The sequence below is a fragment of the Anolis carolinensis genome, chromosome 2 (genome assembly GCF_035594765.1).
Source record: "Anolis carolinensis isolate JA03-04 chromosome 2, rAnoCar3.1.pri, whole genome shotgun sequence".
Classification (NCBI taxonomy): Eukaryota; Metazoa; Chordata; class Lepidosauria; order Squamata; family Dactyloidae; genus Anolis; species Anolis carolinensis.
In genome coordinates, this window is record NC_085842.1 from 293517525 (window position 1) to 293525979 (window position 8455).

The 8455-nt window shown below is 37.0% G+C and overlaps 1 long non-coding RNA gene across 1 annotated transcript in view; it reads right to left on the bottom strand.

Moving 5' to 3' along the window:
• LOC134296740 (uncharacterized) overlaps positions 1-8196 on the bottom strand; it is a 40046-nt gene extending 31850 nt beyond the window's left edge. The window contains exons 1-2 of the long non-coding RNA XR_010003582.1: positions 7898-8196; positions 1306-1375 (exon numbers count right to left, since the gene is read on the bottom strand). This is a non-coding gene — a long non-coding RNA (uncharacterized LOC134296740). The remainder of the gene's footprint in view (positions 1-1305; positions 1376-7897) is intronic.
• Between the last annotated feature and the right edge of the window lie 259 nt (positions 8197-8455).

The window sequence follows — 8455 nt, forward strand, 5'->3', positions numbered from 1 at the left end:
ATTAAGTTCTACCAATCAGCCTTTTTAAAGCATTTTTATGAATAATGATTATTATTTTAAGCAGGAAAGTTTCTCACAGAACTACCAGAAGTATGTTGAATGGATTGCAGATAGAATTAACTATACAAACATTGGTGTGTAGAATTCAAAGACACAGCAATGTTAGTCTGGAATACCAATGTGTAAACTGTCTAAACTTTGACAGTTTAGAGAAAGAAATTGGAACATAAGCTTTTGTAGCCTTAAGCTACTTCCTTGGCCTCCATACATCTGAGGAAGTAGACTAAGTTTACAAACGTTTATGTTGCAACTTCTTTCTCAAAGCCTCAAAGGTGCTACAAGATTGCTTTGCATATTGTTATATAAAAGTTGCAGATCTACTAGGTCTAAACAAATTTATTAATGTGCTTGTTTCATTAGCTTCACAAGGTGTTTTCTCCTCAACTAGAAGTTAGACTACACAGGATACATTTACTTTTTTATATAGAGCATTACTATACAACCTTAACTCTAAATTTAAATTGTTAAATTAAAGGTTCTAGGGCAATTTTCACCAACTTTGGATGTTGCTGTGCCACAGCTGTCAAAGCCCAACTCCATCAGCTTCATTCTTTATACCCAGTGGTCACAAGTGACAGGAGGTATAATTCAACAACACTTATACCTTTGCTAAGGGAAAGTTTGCTACAAGAATTGATTCTAGGTTTTGTATGGCCTTAGGTAATAAACTGTTTCAAATTATTCCATCTTGTTCTGGAAATCAATGTCATGCATTCATCTTAAGAACATTTTATTAATGTAATAAAATGCATTCAAAAATCAAGTTCATACCTTTACAATAAGTATGTGTATAGGAATGCCCTAATGTATATGTGGGATTACCATGAGACTTTGTCAAACTAGCCTGGCTTGGAGAGTTGGTCATACTACTTGAAATCTAGGTTATCTTTGATGCACTTCTCTCTTTAGAAAAATAGTATGTAGAGCTCATAGGGTTCTGTTTTTCCTAGGTTGGAAAAACTTCTCTAAATCTTGCTCTGTAGACTCAACTACAGAAAAGACCAGGGTTGTGAATTGGAACCCAGATATTGTTGGTTCATTTCCCAGAGTCCTTGATCGTGCTGGCTAGGCATTCAAAGAGTTATGGAGTGACATCTGGGGCCTCCAAAGTTGAGAATAAACTTGTATGTCTTTAGGATAAAAACTACTCAACCTCATTCTCCAATAACTGAATGTTTTGCTAAACTATCATCATTCATGAAAGGACAAATTCTGTTTGACCAGAAATAACAGTATCATCAATACCTGCATATTAAGAGGGATTTTGCACTCTCTCCACTGCCGTTTGACTTCCCTTTTTCCACACATCCTTCTGCTGTAAAAAGATGCCAGAGTGAGATTTTGGAACACATCCCACCTCATTCTAATTTCAGTGTTGAAATCCTCTCTCATAGACAAAATCCATAAAGCTAGGTAGAATGCCATGCTTTCTACCCAAAATCTATAGTCATGTTTATGCAAATGCACATATTAATTTTAATGAATGCAGCCATTCCCTATTAATCCAAACATGTTTGTGTTAATATTTAAAGATCCATTTGGCAGATTTTCCAAGCCCAGAAATGTACAGATTTCCAACCTGAAATTGCACCCATTTCCATATTTTCTTCTGTGGGCCTGTATTGGGCACACCCATTAACCCTCCCATCCCCTCATTCTCCAGTTTGAAGTGAAAATTTCAAACATCTCCAGACTTTACAAACAGTAGCTAAGTTGGGAGACTCCTTTTAGCTCAGAGGTAACATCTGTCAGACATAATGAAAGCTGTTACTTGATCACTGCTTGTAGGAGCCCTGCCTCTCAAATAGGTTTTCACCAAACCTGTGTCATTTAGGCCTAGCTTGATGAGTCTGTCCTTGATTATAATGATCACTCCTGCCTCAGGGCATGAAGCTTAGTTGGGAAGTGATTTTCTTGGCTATTTTTCAAGAATGCAATAATTGTATGCTTTTTCAAATGTGACTCAGCAGCAGGTTAGGGATGTAATGGTTTGAGCATGAGCTAATTAGCTTCAGCTAGGTTTTGATAGAGTTCCCCTTAGTTTAAAAAGTGGAAATTTTGCTTCCCCTGACATACTCAGTTGCTACTTATAAATGTTTTTGCAAAGTGCAGAAAGTTGAAAGGGATAGGATCAACTCATTTGAAAGGAGATTTCTGTGGATATCAAGGACTGATAAAAAATAAATAGCCCAAGAGCAAATCAAGTTGGAACTCTCCCTAGAAAGAGGATGACTAAATTGAGATGATTGTAATTTGGAAACTTCTTGAGAAGACATGACTCACTACAAAAGACAACAATTCTTGGTAAGGTAGAAAGTAGTAGGAAAAGAGAATGATTGCATTACAGGTGCATTAAAGAAGCCCCGAGTTTGCAAAACCAGAGCAGGGCAGGTGATGACAAAGGATCCAGAAGGTCTCTAATTCATAGGGACCCACAAATCAAAGTCAACTTGATGGCAGTTAATAACAACATTGTGTTGCTTGAAATAAACCATAGCTGTGAGTGCACACTAAATCTGTTGATTAGTATTAACTTCGGCCCCATCCAGACAGGCCCTATATCCCTGGATCTGATACCAGGTTTTCTGCTTTAAACTAGATTATATGAATACCCACTGTCAGATACCCTGGGATAAACAAAAAACCTTGGATCAGATCCTGGGATATAGGGCCTATCTGAAAGGGCCCCCAGTGATGAGGGTTTTGGTCTAAATTGTAATGGCTGAGTGCTGGATTACAATTTTGGATATTAGAGATGCATCTATAGTGTAGAATTAATGCAATTTAGCACCAGTTTAACAGCCATGGCTCAATGCTGTGAATTCATGACCTAGGAATTAGCCACCTGGATATGCTGTCTTGGCTTCCCCCTTCCATATTCAATCTAATTGCCCTTTAATATATATACATACACAACTCATATATTACATACATATTTGCAATGTAATGTATATTCACATTACACAAATATTCAGTTTACATTGTCTGTTTACATTCACTGCATATTATTAGGAATTTGAAATATTCATTTCATGCAGAGAAAATGAATAACTTAATCAAAATTGACCTTAGCAGCCACACCTCTGAGTATATGTAGTATTGCAAGATGTCCTTAAAGGGGAGGAGACATTTTCAGAACACAGAAATCACCACTTGGTACTCTCCAAAGACATTGTAACGAGCAGCAGGAATGAAGAGGGTAGCCAAGCGTTTGCACAGCTGCCCACAACCCACTCCCTGGCACAGCGATTATAATGGCAACATGCAACAGGCAGGGCAGTCAAGGGAGGAGGATCACAGGTACCACTGCCCATATCAGAAACACATAGGCAATTGCATTAGCCACAAGCCTCATTTTGCTCTTTCCACTCCCTTGCCTTGCTGGCATCACCATGTAGTGGCCAGTGGGAGGGCAGGAGGCTATTGAGCAAGGAAAATCATTGGTGGCAATAGACTGATAACAGTCAGACAATGCTGCTATCCTTCCGGATCGCTCTGGCAGTTTTGGAAGTGGATGTTAATATTATCTGCTAGATGCTGTAACTATCAGCAACAATTCTCCTTGCTTGGCTGACTCCCCTTCTCCAGTCATCATGTGGTCCTATTATTTTTTAACATCTGCCATATGAGTCTATGATATGTCTCCCAGATACGACCATAGAATTACCTTGGGGGACCTTGAAAATTCCTAGAGAGGTGTCCTTTATAGTAATTTGCTAGGTCCTGCAGGGTGACTTTATGATAACATCTGAAGGACATTGTTCATTTCAATTAGGTTTGCTACTATTCACAGTTTCCTATTTTCACAGTGAATTCAGGAACATTTTCTGCGCAGATATGGGGCTTATTCTGCACTGTCTTATCTGACTGTCTTCAGCTCTCTGGGATTTTAAGCTGGGTTTTTTCGTGCCAATATGTGGCAGTCCCTAACACTAGATGGTAGTTTCCCATTCAAGTAATAACCCAAGTAAAAAAAAACCCTCAAATGTACTGCAACAAGAATCTCCTCAGAACAAAGAAACTTACTTTTTGGTCCACAATTGCCAAAACTCATACTTGTTGGGGGGCTATGGTCCAAACATTATGGTTCCAAGTGTCTACTGACCTAACTTCACCATTCTCTCCTCAAGTAATTCCACGAATTTTGACCTTTCTTTAATCGTTTCCTTCCTGTGTTTCATTTGTCTACCTTATCACATTCTATGGAATGTTGCCAGTATGAATATTTATTTTTGCCTCCTGAAACTTCTAATCTTTCCCTATACTTTAATCACTGCCTATCGTGGCTATTAGTTTTCTACTTTCATGGTCTCCCTAAATCTCTTTCATAAAAATGTCAGGGGTCCTAAATGAAATTGCCAGATTACGCTTTCCCTCTAGGCTGTGGGATCCTGCCACCTTTATCTTCAAAACACCTTTGCCAGCTCTATCAGACTCCAAGTATAATTCAGATTTGGCTTGCTGCTTCTCTGAACTTTCCATGTTTGCACTCTTCTCCTTCATCTCTGACATTATTATACCCACTTTGCACTTTGTTTGTTCATGCTAATCTATCAGCCTCATAAAAACACTATGAATGTCTCTTCTGCTTTATGGCATTTTGCCCTACACCTAATGAATATCCAAGAAGACTGTTAGTAGTACTGTACAAAAATTGGACACCACTCCTTTGCATGTTTTAAAAACATAGGAGTCATTTGCACCATGTTAATCTTGCACAGCAAATCTGCTTTTGGAAAACATGCCAGCAAAATCATTTAACCTACTAGGTTTAGCATATAGGAAGATATCAGTTCAGAAAATCATTTTCCATCTCATCCATTCTGGGTGACTGGCAGTGGTTTGCCAGAAAAGAGCTTGAAAGCCCATCAATTCCAGATAACAAGTTCCAGAAAATTAGTCAATTCCTCACAATATTGAAACCACAAATGATTTACATTTGGATTGTAACCTTACAAGGTTTTTTGCAATGTTGGCTGGAAATCATTATTAATGGTCCCTATGTTGCTCAGCCCCGTGGCACCATCACTACAATTATAGAAGTCCCTCAATCTTACTTTCCCATGCAGCGGCTACAATAAACAAGGGAAGTCTAATCTTCTATCAATCAGACAGAGCATACTGACATTTTCACATATGCATCTTCTTTCCAGTGAACCCTGTTGAAAGAAGGAACTGGAACAAGGATCCCACTTCTGATTGTTATACCAAAGATCACTGGCAAGAGTGCATAAGAAATAGCAATATGCTGCACTCAATCAACAGGAGAAAAGATTGCCATCACTCACAGCAGCTGCTACTCAGTAAAGCAAGAGCAAGTATCAGACCATGAGACACCCATGTTAGTTTGTGACATTTAGAGTAGATGTTCCTGTGACTGCTCTCAAAATGAAACATTTATGGTAATTTTAAAATTTTATTTATTTGTCAGGAAATGCAGAATTTTGATGTATCACCACTTTGTTCTGCCTTTATTTCTCCCTTTTTTAAGGCCTAGATTTCAGACTTCGACAATTGTGAAGTTTCCCCTTTTAAAAATAGATAAATAAATAAGAAGAATGTGGAATGAATGGGGATCAGGCTCGCCCATGTGATAGCTCAGAATGCGAGGGATTCAAAACACATAATGTGTAATGGAGTTGAAAATATCTGTTTTCCTTAAAAACAGAGCAGAACCAAATACTAGGGTAAGAGAATGATTCCTTCCACTCCCCCACCCCATGGGATGGGGTTCTAAATGTTGGAGGAGGAATATTATACTCAGAGGTGAAGCATCATACTGTGCTGCGGTCATTGAAGCAATGCTAAAGTGAGCAGGAGGAATGCATTTTCTGCCATAGGCAGTTGGTTTGTAATATTCAGGTGTCTCCCCATGCCTCTCCCCAAAAGGAACTTTTAAGGCATAGAAGAACTTTTTTGAGGCATTTCTTTTAAATTGTAATATTGACTGCAGCTATCTGACTACTGAAGGACTTACAATTATAACTACACAAAGCTACATTTTGGATGTAATTTTCTAAGTTTCCAGCATATTGACAAGCAGGAATGTTAAAGTTCCCTGATCCTATTTTAACTCCATTACTGATAAACCCACAATAATTGTGTGTATGTACTTTTCTGACTTGCATATTTGTACTTTAAACTGACTATAAACTGACTCAAACACTTCATTACTAAATGCAATGCAAGCCTTTTTTGACAAGGAACTGAATACCAAATATGAATTAATCCTTTAATACATATGGTAGTGGTTGCAAAACTATGCTTGCTCACACCTAGAAATGGATTGCTAAGGTAGTGATTAATTCATATTTGGTAACTAGTTGATGTGTATTTTAAAAGAAACAAATTAAAAAATGCAAACTGGATTTCCTGAGCTATAAGAATTTTTTAAAATGTGGTTATGGTTTCTAGTAAATTTATCAGTGTGGGGTTTAATTAAATCTGTGATGATAGAGTAATATGCTTTTTACAAACTGATTTTCTATCTGTATTCATTACAGTTTGTGAGGGGACGTAGAGTTGTTTTGAGTTTTAGTTACTGTTTAGTTGGGTTATGCTTTTTATACTAGATTAGTGCTTTAAAATATTTTAGTGTTAGTTTAGTGCAATGATGGGCAAGCTTTTGCGCTTGGTGTGTCAAAATTCACCAAAAAACCTAGCATGACTTGGGTGGTATGTCACTTTGAGAAAAAAAAACCCATAATTTTGCAATATATATAGTTTAAATAACAAAAATGTATAATTGTAATATATAACTGTATTTAATAAATCAAAAACTATTTACTACCCTTATTTCCATGTACAACGATCTATGGTACCTCTTGCAGTTTCCACGCTGATTTCTCTCTATTCCAGTTTCAATGTAGTCATGAATGAATAATATAATAGTAATAATATAATATACTACAATAATAATAGAATAATAATAGATGTGTGTGTGTGTGTGTGTGTGTAATGTGCATAATTCCCATGGAGTAAACAACAAAACCACTGGACCAAATCACACAAAATTTGGCCACAAAAGACGTAGTCATCCAATCAATCTGCAGGCGGCAGCATGTCAGCAAAAATGGCTAGGCGTGTCAGTGCTGACACGCGTGTCATAGGTTGGCCATCACTGGTTTAGTGCATTGTATCTTAGTTTAGCTTTAGGTATAAATATATGCTATGTATGTATAGTTCTTTTTTTTCTTTTTCTTTTTGAATATTGTTGATATTGTGAATCTGTTTTTGCTTGTAAAAATTAATAAATATCAATTTTAAAGAAGACCTCATTGTTCCAGGGAGCAAATGACCCACTGTCATATGAATGATATGATTTCCACACTCTTTTGCTTGATGTGATCTGTGAAGTTTCATTGCAAATTACACTCTGCCCATGTGGCTACTGTCTGCCTGAATCTCACATTAATATTTCATACACTGGAAGCACTAATACATGAGCTATTTCTGTAATTGTCTTAGGTCCTTATCACATCACTGTTTAATGCCACATTATTTGAAATCCATTCCAGTCATTCTCATAAGAGTAGCTGTTTACTGAAACTCTGTATCTTTCCCTTGATGCATTTGTGCTTTAAGAATGCTATGTCCACGGTTTTATCATCTGTATTAACAGCATCATTACTGGCTCCTGTATCCCATCCCTCATTTCATGATTAGTTCTTTTTTTTAAAAAAAAAAAAACATAGTTGTAATAATTCTATGGCAGCAAAATGGTATGGTGCTAGAATATGCTATAATGTTATGATGATATAGCAGCAAACTAAAAATCAGAAATCAGAAGAGGGGGTTAAGATGAATTTAAACAGAGCAGAAAAATCTTATTCCTTACCAAAGTACTGAAAGTTGTTTGGTGTTTTCTTGCAGAAGTTTCCTTTGGAATCCTTGAGGAAGGGATGATTCATGGAAGGAAGAACTATGAGATATCTGCACCCTAACTGGTTACTGAATTGCTGTGGCAAAGTGGGATCATTAACAGAATATTTCCAGCATGAAAAAATCCCCCTAAGTTTTCAACTACTCTTCCATGCAGCAATGCCTGGAGAGCAATGCCTTTGTATGATAAGCTTAAGGTAAATGCAGGACTAATGCATTGTTATAATGGCACAACGGCATCATGTGATAATGGCCTTAGATAATGCTTTTGTGAATTATTATTATTATTATTATTATTATTATTATTATTATTATTTAAAGGGAAGAGGAGAAATGGCTTCCAATAAGGAGAGCAGGAAAGGCATAAGATGGATCCTTACACCAAGTGGGTGTCAGAAAGCTTTTAGTTTGCAAAACAAACAGAAATCAATATTACTAGGTAAAGAGAGGCTTCTTCCTTCCTTCCCCCATTTTTGCATGTTCTTATACTGCCAGTGGCAGCCTGTACCTAAAG